Source organism: Miscanthus floridulus, chromosome 18, assembly GCF_019320115.1.
Source record: "Miscanthus floridulus cultivar M001 chromosome 18, ASM1932011v1, whole genome shotgun sequence".
Taxonomy (NCBI): Eukaryota; Viridiplantae; Streptophyta; class Magnoliopsida; order Poales; family Poaceae; genus Miscanthus; species Miscanthus floridulus.
Window position 1 is genome coordinate 128,945,724 of NC_089597.1, and position 12,663 is coordinate 128,958,386.

The 12,663-nt window shown below is 43.4% G+C and overlaps 2 pseudogenes; one reads left to right on the forward strand and one right to left on the reverse strand.

The window, feature by feature from the left end:
- The first annotated feature begins 1,185 nt into the window (after positions 1 to 1,185).
- LOC136524656 (uncharacterized) lies at positions 1,186 to 3,833 on the forward strand (annotated as a pseudogene).
- Positions 3,834 to 9,996: 6,163 nt separating this feature from the next.
- LOC136524657 (uncharacterized) lies at positions 9,997 to 11,223 on the reverse strand (annotated as a pseudogene).
- Positions 11,224 to 12,663: the final 1,440 nt, after the last annotated feature.

Here is a 12,663-nt window from a genome sequence, read left to right on the forward strand (position 1 = left end):
TGATCATGTTGTCAATCAACCACTAAAATCACATAGGCCCTAGATACCATTTTCCTTACAAAAGTCATGTCCTTAACATAGACTAAATATAATAGACATGAGACATGATGTTCTAATTATCTATTACAATTAATCTACGTATGTCCCGTGTGCTGCTATCTATGGTCCTCACAACACCCCACCTGCGCTTCTATATAGTCCTAACGATCAACACCGACTAACTATAATAGATAACGAGAGTTAACACCAAAATGAGCTTATAAAGATTCAAAGAATTTCAACTTTAAGCACCATAAGATAGAACATGATTTTAGAAAAAAAAAATCTAAAACTACTTTCATAGTTTCCAAGTTAAAATAAAATGTATTAAACCATATTTAGGATTTTTATTAGTTACATTATTTTTCCGTTACAAATGTTTTGATTTTTTAAAAAGATTGAATAGATTTTTTTAGAAAAACAATAGATGATATTTTGGATAATTATATTGAAAGAAAAATATTTTTAGTCTGATTTACCTTCCCTCGTGGTTAATGGTGCTATGTAGGACAGCTGATGTGGTGTCACATGAGCAAAAAACCGCCATTAAAAATTGAAAATTACCCGGAATGTAAAAACAAACGATTTTAAAAGTTGACTTCTTAAAACCCGGTTTCATAGATGGAAGAGTGAATTGGATGATTTGTGTTTGTGAAGGTCGAGGGAGTATATCAAAAAATCCTAGAAAAAAAGAACCCGTCCCAATAACCTCGCTACGCCCCTCCCCTGTGCACCGCCATTCTGCTCTGGCGCAGGTGGAGTGGAGCACCACGCCGGCCCTTCCCCTCCCCGACCGCGCTACTCAGGTCCACCCGTCGCTGGTACATCTGGTGCACCTTCGATCATCCTGTTTGATCGAAAGTCAGTCGTCTTTAGTTTTGTTTCATCTATTTTCACTGTGATTTTCGTTAGGCTTCAGTGATGCCATCTTGCCTTCGAATGCTGAAGTAGGCTCCTCGTTACAATATTTTTGTTACTCTGAATGCTCAAGCAGGCTCCTCGTTCTCACAAGACCGGCTGCGCATTTACTTCTATCGATCTGAAAGCTTCTGTTAGTAATTTATTTCTTCTCCCCTTGGTTTTTTCCTCCCCCATTGATAGATCAGATCAGCTCAGATCGAACTTGGAGTTGACGTCCGGTCAACCATGGGCCTCTCCCGGCGGTTTCTGAACCTGATCATGGAAAGCAAGAGGCTGCTACTAGATCGCTGCGCCACATCGATCTGAAGCGCCTGCAACTCTTTTATCCAACGCCGTCGTCGCCACCAGCAGCACCAATCCAGCGACCAACAACGATGATGGAGAGGATCCGGCTTCTTGGCCCGATCTTGAACATCAAAGCCCATAGCCAGAGTGGTGCAGGCGATCCGTGCGACTTAGCCTGTTACCCATTTGGACAACGGAAGGTGCTCTCCACGGACCAGGCTGGGCGAAACTTCCTCTATGACGCCGACACGCGCGACGTGGCGGCCATGCTAAAGTTCCACAAGCCTAAACTGCGTCGTTGCCTCTCGCTCTTCGTCCCTAGCGGCGGCGACGGCGAAGGTGACGACCGCGAAGGCGGCGGTGGCGGCAGCCTATACCTCATGGTGAGGGAACTCCGAGAGGTAAAAAGGTACAAGATTGAGGTTGGGCAGCCAAGCATGGATTTTGAGGTCTTGTTCTACGACAATGGCAAGATGACCTCGCACTGCAAACGACTCCGGCTGCCGCCCTTTGTCCTTGAGCCCATCCATCAGAATGAATACCCTGAGATTCGTTCCTATGCCGTCGTCGGTCGTGGCTCTCACATCTGCGTATCCATCGACGGCAGAGGCACCTACGCCACTACGTAAAAAACATTTTTTTAGCAACGGTTCATTTTTTTTAGAGGCGGCTGGTGATGGAGCCGCCCCTACAGTGGCATGCTCGGGTGCCCAGACACTAGCTGCCCCTACAAATGGAATAGCAGGGGTGGCTGGTGATACGAGCCGCCCCTACAAATGGGGTCTAATTTGTAGGGGCGGCTCAATAACTAGCCGCCCCTAGAGTTGCTATTTGTAGGGGCGGCTGGTGATTGAGCCGCCCCTACAAATGCCCCTGTATATATAGCTCTGATTTGTAGGGGCGGCTCAATCACCAGCCGCCCCTACAAATGACCCACATATAAAACAGATGCAACACCTTCTTCCTCCTCGAGTCACTCACTCCAACCCATGAAAGAAAGGTGGGGAGGCCTTGGGCACCTCCCAAAAATTGCTCTACTAAGGGGGAAGGTTTTGGTCTCAAATCTTTTGGTGGAGAGGTTGTAGAAGGTACGAAAATGCTATTCCACACTTTTTTTGAAGTTTTAATGGTTGGTTAGTGAGTAATTAGAGTTTTGTTTTTCTCTCTCTTCTATGGTGCTTGAGCTACTTATGAAGCAAATTAGACCCAAGTTTTAAATGTACTAGGGTAAATTAGGGAGGAGAACAAGATCATACCCTTATTTGGTCCATGTTTCTTGATTTTAGTGAACAATTAGTTCGTTTTATGGATGTTTCATGTGCATGTGGATCTAGATCTAGGGTTTGGTTTTTTAATTAATTTCGTTTTTGTAAATTTATGTTTGATGAAATTGGACTACGGTTTGTATGAAAGATATTGGGTAAAGTATAATTGTTGCTAATTGTTGTCTTTAAAATTGTTTATTGTAATCAATAAATATGTATTTTAATTATTTATGGATAAATGGGCCATTAATTAATTTTCCTCTACCATGGTGTGTTTGTATGCTTCATGTAATTATATTAGATTTATATTCATATATATATCTGAAGTATATACAATTATTCTCAAGTAATTATTAATTTGATTCATTTTTATATATATCTGAATAAGTAGTCATTTAATGTTTGTTTTGTTGTTGTTGTAAAAGATGGAGTACAGGAACTCTTGCATGTATGGTTCGTTAAGGTTCAAGGCAGGTTTCCGTGAAGAGGTGGATAAATTTATTACTCTTGTGCTTGTAGTCACGGTCGCAGGGTGTTCGGCATCGCGAACGTGGTTCGGAACGTTGGTCGTGGGGCGTTCGGCAACGCGAACGCGGTTCGGAATGTTGGTCGTGGGGCGTTCGGCAACGCGATTTTGAATTGTAAATTTGAATTTTTTTAGCGGGAAAATGTACTGTAGGGGCGGTTCTAGATTGAACCGCCCCTACAAACAGGTATTTGTAGGGGCGGCCTGGGAACTGCCCCTACAAATGCATGATTTGTAGAGACCCTTGCATAGGGACGGCTAGGCAAACCGCCCCTACAAAGGGTTACCAGTCGCCCCTAGAAATGCTTTTTGTAGTAGTGCGCCCTGGACATGGTGAGGTACTCCTGGAGCAAGATCAGTGACTGGACCTACCCTTCCATGGCAAGGTCGAGTACGTGCCCGAGCTCAAGCTCTAGTTTGTCCTCTCCGGCGATACCCAACACTTGGCTGCTACTGACCTCTGCGTCATGGACGCCCACTCCCCGCCACAGCTAGCTGCTGGCCATGGTTGGGAGGAGTTCCTACCTCCAGAGCAATGGGCATAACAAGAACTAGATATAGATCAAGAGGATGTTCAACTAGTGAACCTAGGCTTAGGCAGGTTTTGCATCGCAAGGTTCTTCATCGACTGGCGGGAGAGCGATGACAGTGCCTTCTACTTTGTCGTCTTGACCGGCGTGGAAGTGGTCGAGCGTGTCCTCGACAATGGTGAAGTGAAACTCGAAATGATCCCTCACAAATCCAAGTGTCATCACAAGTCGCCTATCGACCTAACTCACATCGAGCAATTGTTCTGAATAACCCTTATGTATATACATACCCACAATTGTATCACCATGCATGTGTTGTATCTGAATGATTTTGGCCTTTTGTTGGGACTGAAAAGTGAGAAAACTTTATGAAAATTGAGCGTCCTTTTGTAGTAGTTTGTAATTTCAAGACTTGCACATGGATTTTCTGAGTTGTAGTTTATTTAGATCCGTTATAGCGCCTGGTTACCGTGCTGTTTCAGTGATTTGGGATCGAGAAGTTCATGTGATTGCAATAATTCGATGATCGGTTACTCGTCTCATTTATAATACTCCCTTCACTTTAATTAAATTATAAGCGGTCGTGGCTTTTCTCAATACATAGCTTTTAATATATATCTAGACGTAGTGATGCATAGCAAAAGTTATGTATTTAGAAAGTCACAATGACTGATAGTTTGGAACGGGGGAAGTAGTATACTTATAGTGGTATATTATACTACTTACGGTAGTACTTCCCTAAGGCATGACTAGATCCAATGGTTATACGAGACGAAGCGGGTAACCAACGGATACCTATGCTTGTACCATGACTATAAATGAAAAGATTAAGGTGTTTCGTGTACCATGACTATAAATGAAAAGATTAAGGTGTTTCTTGGGATGTGTGCTGGAATTTTATAAAAATATCTATATAAATATTATAGAAAAAACACATGAAACATGGAAAAATATGCATTCCAAAGATGGACTAATTTTGATTACCGTGATTTTTTCAAAAATTTACTGATTTCTATCCTAAATGAAAATTAATCCATAAAATGAATATTGGAAGGGTAAAAATTATATGATAACAAAACAAAAATGATTTAGCTTTTTCTGATCATTTTATTCAACAACCAATTATTGAGACTCCAATCATGCCACAACCCATCCTAGCCTAGGCTAACCAGGCAGCCCTAGCCCACAACCAGACAAAACACCAATCATTGACTGTAGCGAGAGTCGTTCAACTCATCTGCTCACGCGAGAAATTGGAGTTTTGCTATTGTTAAAGGTGGGCTTCGCCCGAGCTCCATCTCACAAACATGATTTGCTAGAATATCATTATAAAACGAGGCCTTCTTGCTATAATGAATTTTTTCCATTTTTAGGGGGTGTTTGGTTCACCTAGCACCTCCTAAATTTAGTAGCTTTTAGTCCTTTTTAGTAACTTTTTTGCCAAACACCTTTACTAAAAGAGACTAAACAACCTTTAGTCAGCTAGTCACCCAAACCTTACTAGCAGCTCCTAAAATCACGTCTGGACAGGGCTTGCCCTTCATCAATGCGCACCGGTAACCCCTCACTCACACCTCACTCTCTCCCTCTCGCGCTCGCTCTCCTCTGCTTTCCCTGCTGCCGCCACCACTTCGCTCCACGCCGCTGCCGCTCCTCCCAACCCCTCCGCCGGCGTAGCAGCTCCTTCGCTCACCGCTTCTGCCATGGACGGCCACGGGTCCAAGTATCCGGACTATTACTCGCAGTCCTCTTCTCTGGTGGATCTGAATGGCTCCGGTCCGTCGTCCCCCCCCCCCCCCCCCCCCCCCCGTCGCCAGCGACTTCAGCGTCTTCTCCCAAGTGCCATCGTATGGTGCGGGCTCCTCCACTCGACGTGGCATGGAGGGGCTGGATCTGAACACCGACGCCGCCGGCTTCCCCTACATGGGCTCTTACTAGGGGCTCCTCCAAGGTGACTTCACTCCCGGCGGTAGAGGGCTTCTTCCTCTTCGCATTGGCGCCAGATCCGGTGCTAGAGGGTTCGTTCCTCCTTAGCCGACCGCAGGAGCGATCGGATCTAGGAAACGTCCGGCTTCTCGCACTGCTGTGCGCCGCTCTAGGGTGGGAACCGGCAGTAGCCGTGCCCGCGCGCCGGCAGCTAGGATGCGTGGAATAGTTGCTTCGGGTAGCTCGGCTCCTCCAACTGAAGGAATGGAGCCAGAAGATGACGATGACATCCCGCCCGAGGTGAGCTTGTTCTCTGATCTAATTCGTACTTTGCTTTGTTTATTATTTATGTTATGCATGTCTTATTTAAGGTTCTGCATGTATGTTTTTTACTAAATTCTCATACTTTTCATTGATCTGATGTGTTAGGTTTTATTTGTTTGATGTACAGATCTTTATTTATCTAATCTGTTTGATCTACAGGTGTGTGTTAGGTTGTATTTGTTTGATCTACAAGTTTGTATGAACTACTACTGTTTAGTTGTTTGTTATTGAAGTGTGTACATGTTTCATGTAGTACTGTGTATTTATTTGATCTATATCTGTCTATTTCAATTTTTGTCTCTTGTTCTCTGATCTGCTTCTCTACTAGTTTGACAAGGGAAATTGGTCCGATGCAAATACATTTGTGTTCTCTTGTCTTGCTGTTGATGAAATGAGAAAGGGCAATTCAAGTAAGGGGACAATGACAAGGAGAGGTTATGATAATTTGAGAGATTTCTATGAGCAACAGACTGGCCTAAAGCATGATCTTAGATGTATGAAGAATAGATTCAGCCAGCTCAAGACCATGTACAGTTCTACAAGTGGGCACAACTACAAATAGGTGTTGGCCACCAAGAAAACGGAGGGATAGATGCACCTCTATCTTGGTGGGATAGGCATACCAGGGTAATCTTTGTGCATAATAATTTGTTTGCTTGTTCTACTTTCATGTTGGTTTGTGCTAACAGTGGATTCTTGTGATTTTTTTAGAAGAAGCCAGAGTGTAGGAAATTCATGTATGAGTTGCCTAGATTCTTTCCTTAGATGGTTGAGCTCTTCCAGAACACTGTTGTTGATGGCTCAACTACCACCATCCCTGGGCTATCATGCCATGACCAAGACACAGGGATATATGAGGATGATGAAGATGGTGCTGCTACTCCAGACGACTGTGGCTTATAGACCAGTTCACCAAGTATCACAAACAGCCGCAAGAGGGCAAGCAGCACAACTGACACAGCCTCAAGTCCTAGCAAGAACAAAAAAGTTCCAGTGAATGTTATCATGCAGGGGCTGGTCACTCAATTGGAGATTGCCGCTGAGAAAGAAGTCAATGCATTGGAGCGAGTAGCATAGAGCAAGAGAGGGGAAGCTGCAAAAGCAAAGCAAGCCAGAGTTGATGATGTTGCTAGGTGCCTCAATTTGGCTGTGGAGGCTAGGGCAGACAAAGCTTCAAATGAATACTATGTGGCTACCATGATGTTTAGAAGTAGCTACAACAGGTTGGTCTTTAGTGGCCTTGATACAAATGAGCAAAGGATGGCATGGCTGAGGGCTGCCCACACAGAATTGAGGAGGATAGGATAGAATGGCAGATGGAGTCTCCAGTTTGGCAACCTTAATTTTATTTTGCTTAGGACCTTAAATTTATGATGAACTATGTAATCGTAATGAACCATGGTTTATGTTTGGACCTTGTAATGCTTGTTGAACAATGTAATAGGTGTTGCTGCCATTGTTGTTGATGTTGTTGTGATGCTGCCCAAGTATTTTTGTTCATGCCAACATTCAATGCTCTTTTAACATCTATTTCTTATGATGACCAAGGAGCATATGAAGTGGGATTTGCTGCTAGAGTGGATCATGCTGGACTTTCTGATGCTGGTGTAGGGGTTGCTGCTGGAGTGGTTGATGTTGGTGTAGGGGTTGTTGCTGGAGTGGCTGATACTAGTGTAGGGGCTGCTGCTAGAGGATCTGATGATGATTGGTGGAGTACTACTGATGATGGTGCCCCTACTGAAGACTTAGATGACAAGTGGACTACTGATGATGATTGGTCAGATGTTGATGATGAAGGGGGCTGCACTAATGATAAGGAAGCAGGTTTGATGATGCATGCTGCTAGGTGTTAGCAGAAGAGGAGAAGGATTGCTACTGCTGTCATGCTGCTAGGTATGTACCACTGTGACAAGTTCATGAACAAGGCTAGTTATATAGTCCCACATGAAACTGGATATCAGTGGACTATGAGAACCCTAGGACATAGGACACAATGCTATAACATGTTTAGGATGCACAACGATGTTTTTTATTGCCTTCACACTTTGCTAGTTGAGAGATATGGTATGCAGTCCACTACAAAAATGACTTCTATAGAGGCTCTAGCAATGTTTTTACAGATGTGTGGTGCCTCTCAGTCCATGAGACAAGCTGATAATAGATTTGAGAGGTCACTAGGGACATGTAGCAACAAGTTTGATAAGGTACTGTCTAGTGTGATGAAGCTAGCAATTGATATCATTAGGCCAAAGGATCCACAATTTTCAACTATTCATAGAAGGTTACAATCTCCTCGGTTTGCTCCGTATTTTGATAAATGCATTGGAGCTATAGATGGGACACATGTACCCGTCACTGTGCCAACTGAGAAGGTAGTCCAGTACATAGGAAAGAAAGGAATCACCACACAGAATGTACGTGTTAGCCGTATGCGACTTTGATATGAGATTTACTTTTGTTCTAGCTGGATGGCCAGGATCAGTTCATGATATGAGGGTGTTCAATGATGCACTTGAGAAATTTGGTGACAAGTTTCCACATCCACATGTAGGTATGTATGGGCTTTTACATTTCTTCATTGTCTTTGTCATAGTATTTGTCATGTTACTTACACAAGTATTGTGTTGTGTAGACAAATTTTATCTTGTTGACTCGGGGTACCCAAATCGACCGGGTTTTCTTGCACCGTACAGAGGTACAAAATACCATGTGCCCGAATGGAGAGAAGGGCCTGCACCTAGAGGTAAAAAAGAGCTCTTCAATTACACACATTCTTCACTTAGAAATGTTATAGAGAGGTCTTTTGGAGTCCTAAAGATGAAGTGGAGAATTTTGTTGGATTTGCCTAGTTTTCCCATGGCAAAGCAAAGCAAAATAATAATGGCATGCATGGCACTGCACAATTTCATTAGACAGAGTGGTATGATGGATGACCTCTTTGACTTATGTGATCAAGATGAAAACTATATACCAATAGAGGAAGGAACTTCAACTCAAGCAACTAGAGGCACCGCACGTTTTGGAGACGAAGATGAAAACATGAATCAATTTTGTGATTGGATAGCGAATGGTTTGTTTGCAAGGTCATAGCAGCACCATGGTTTGTAATAATGAAGTTTTTTGTAAACCATTTGAACATTATTTGTGAGAATGTACATTGCGGCAAACAACTACCATAGCAGTCAAGCAGAGCTGCAAGGAATGGCGCTAGCGTGCAGCCAAGCAGAGCAACAAGCAGAGCAGCAAGCCAGGCGTGCATTTGGCGCCAAGGCCGCACGCGGGAGGCAGCGGCGCTAGCAGGAGCCAGCAGCGCGGCACTGTTGGCGCCAAATGCCAGGGGCACCAAGTTAGCATTAATGAGGGGTGTTTTGGTCTTTATAAACATGTACATGTCAGGTTTAGTCACCTAACCAAATATGGCCTTACTAAAATTTAGGAGGTAGTTTAGCTGCCTAGATTTAGGAGCTGGGAACCAAACAGGGCAATATGTAACCTAGTGTGACCAATATGCCTCTGGTTGAAATGAGGCAAGCCTCTCTCTGCTCGTTCTCTCTTTTCCCATTCCTTTTCTTTTGCCCACAAGAATATGCACTGCCACCATTGATGGAGTCACCCCTAGCCTAAATGGAAGGAGATCGACATTCTCCCTCCGCTAGATCTGGTCGGAACAAGTCGTCCCCGCCCGCCCTTCACATATGTGCTGATGAGATCTCATATGTAATTGTGATCATGGTAGGATGGGCAGAGGTGTGATCGAGGAGGAAGAAGAAGAGGGGCGGAGTGCATAAATGTTGATATTCTTTACTATAAAAGTTGATCAAACTTAGAAAAGTTTGATTGGTGATAACCCTAAAAGTTAATTTGTTTGGATGACGGAGGGTAGACAGGGACGGACCTATAGGGTATGCAGGGTGGGCCACCGCATACCCTGGGGTCCGTCAGTCATAGAGATAGATAGAAAATTTCAATGTAAAAAAAAATTACATAAGAAATTTTTTTGGTTTATTGAATTACATAAGAATTTTTTTTGCTGCGCATACCCAGAGGTAAAAACCTAGGTCCGTGACTGAGGGTAGATCACTGAATATATAGTCACAGGATACTATTGATATACAAAGGTAACTATAAATGGTGGCAGAATCAAATTAAGATATATAGTTTAATGGAGTAATATGTAGCATCACTGCACTTCAGTAGAATGACTCAATCCATGATGACAATGAATTACCTCATCAGAACTCAGAAGATAGATAATGGATAAAACAGTGAGCCTGAAGAGCAAATTAAGCACCAAAATTATTTGTTTATAGAACAATGCCTCGATGCTAGTGCTGTTGACACGTCTTGATCTGTGAGGGGTCATTTGCAGTTCCACTTTTCCTGCAGTGCCACCTTTGCCACTGCTATTGACCTCAAGACCAGTAAAGACAGCAGCATTTTCATGGATCACTTGATCACCAGCAGAGCCTGCAGCTTCTTGGAAGAACCTTGCAATGCAGAACCTGCCAGAACCCAGGCTGACAAACTGAGGATCCTTGCATTCCTTCCATTCATCTGGCAGATGATCAAGTTCCTTCCAAGGGCCGCCCACTAGCTGACATGGCTGGGAATCCATGACGTCAGAGAGGTCAGCAGCAGTCAAGTTCTGCTGGCCACCGGCGGCGGAGAGGCCAAACCAGAGCTTGAGCTCAGGCACGTACTCGACCTTGCCATATATGGAAGGGCAGCGTCCACTCGCCAACTTGGCTCCACGTGTGGTCTGCTGTGTCCAGGCAATAAGTGCCAACACCATGAACGGATATGCAAACATGTGATCCGCCACCGACGACGCCATAGGCTGTGATCTCGGGGGTGTTGTTGTACCAGCTCCATGTCTCTCGTACAAACGGCGGCGGCGGAAGGAGGCAGCTGGTGAAGCATTTGCCTCCCCAGGGCCCGCTCGGATAATGGTTGCCCATGAACTGCTGGCTCTCCCGCACTTCATTGGAACCCTCTCCATGAGGAAGAGGCTGCTACCGTTGTCATGGCAAAATCTGTCGTCGTCGACGTGGGGCTTGTGAGCGAAGACGGAGACGGGCTTCACCGTCGGCAGCTTGGGGAGCGGGGGCATGGTTCCCACCTTGCGTGTGTCCAGGTCGAAGATGAAGCCGAGCCCCGACTGATCATCCCCGCAGATGACCTTGGAGTCCGCGAACGGGAAGCAGTTCAGGTTCCATCCGTTGTTTAGAGCACGCAAGGTGAAGCTTGGACGAGGAAGCCGAAGCGTCTCCATTTCCGTCGTCTTTGATGGTGGTGGTGGTGTGTCACGGTAAAACAGCTGCGCCAGGTTGATGCGGCGCAGCGATTTGACGCCGGGGGAGCAGCCGGCAACGATCAAATTCAGGAACCGCTGGCCCAAAACGCCCATGATGGCCGACGATCCACTGGTACAGAAAGTGGCTGTACTCCCGGTTGAAAACCCCTTCAGTCCTGGTTTCCCAACCGGGAGCACAAATTCAGAACTAAAATGTCTCTTCTTTAGTTCTGGTTTTTCGCCCGGGACTAAAGGTTGGTAATACCAACCGGGGCTAAAGAGGCCTCCCGGCCTGGTCACGTGGGCTGGCCCTTTAGTCCCGGTTGGTATTTCTTTCTTTTTTCTTTTTTTTGTTTCTATTTTTAATTGATGATTCGTTTTGGTTTTCGAATAGGTTTTCGAATACACATTCTACGCTGCTAATAATATACGTATTCTACACGTTTATAATGTTCGAACATTTTATACAAACTAAAGTATGAAACTAACGTATATATTACATGCATATACATATATTGTACGTTATTTTATGTACATATAATATGTGTGTGTCTATATATATATATATATATATATATATATATATATATATATATATATATATATATATATATATATATATATATATATATATATTACAAATAAAGCTTGCATTGTATATTCTATCATATCCTTGGGATAACAAATTCACTCCATCTGGTTTGGCTTCCATGTTTCGTTGACGTCATTATAGAACTCGCCAGCAGGATTTAGGACCTGGTCATTAAGAAATCTTGCTATGGTCTCTTGAATGTGTTTCAGTTGGTCACGTCGTATGACTTTTTCCTTCAACCATAGAGTCTTCAATAAAAGTTAAAGGAAAAGTATTAATATATATATATATATGTGTTGGTCACGTGATTACTTATATATATATGAGCAATAAAAGAAATTGTGAATATATGAATATATTTATATAACGTACTTTGAGGATCTCTTCAGGAGTTCTTTTTGAGTACGTTATGATGAACTCGCAAACATAGTATCCGCAGTAGTTGTTTCCCTGTTCTTGCCTCAGAACCTACTTTTACGAGAAAAAAGATTCGGTGAATTGAAAGCATGCATGGTGTTAATTGAATTATATATATAAATGTAGCTAGTACTTACTTTGTGTGCGATTATATCCAGTGACGCTTTGCAACATGTGGTGTTCCTCATTGAAACTTTTCTAAACACTGCGCCCAATAAATTAAAAAATTAATTTGGCCTTTAATAATTGTTGCAGTTAAGAGATCGGGGTATATATAGTTGCTAGAGAGACCAAATTACCCTTGGATAATATCTATCATGTCTTGGTACTCTGTTTGCGCTTTTCTTAATGAGTCTAAGATGCTCAACCGACTATTGGCCATATCGATGACCATCAATATCCAGTGCTTACTGCATATATTTTTATACACAAATATGATCGACATTAACTAGAGTCAACATATATATATATGGGAGATAGCTTAGCTAGTAACCAAATAATTGAACAAATGTCCATATGATCGACATTAATTATTTAACACTCAC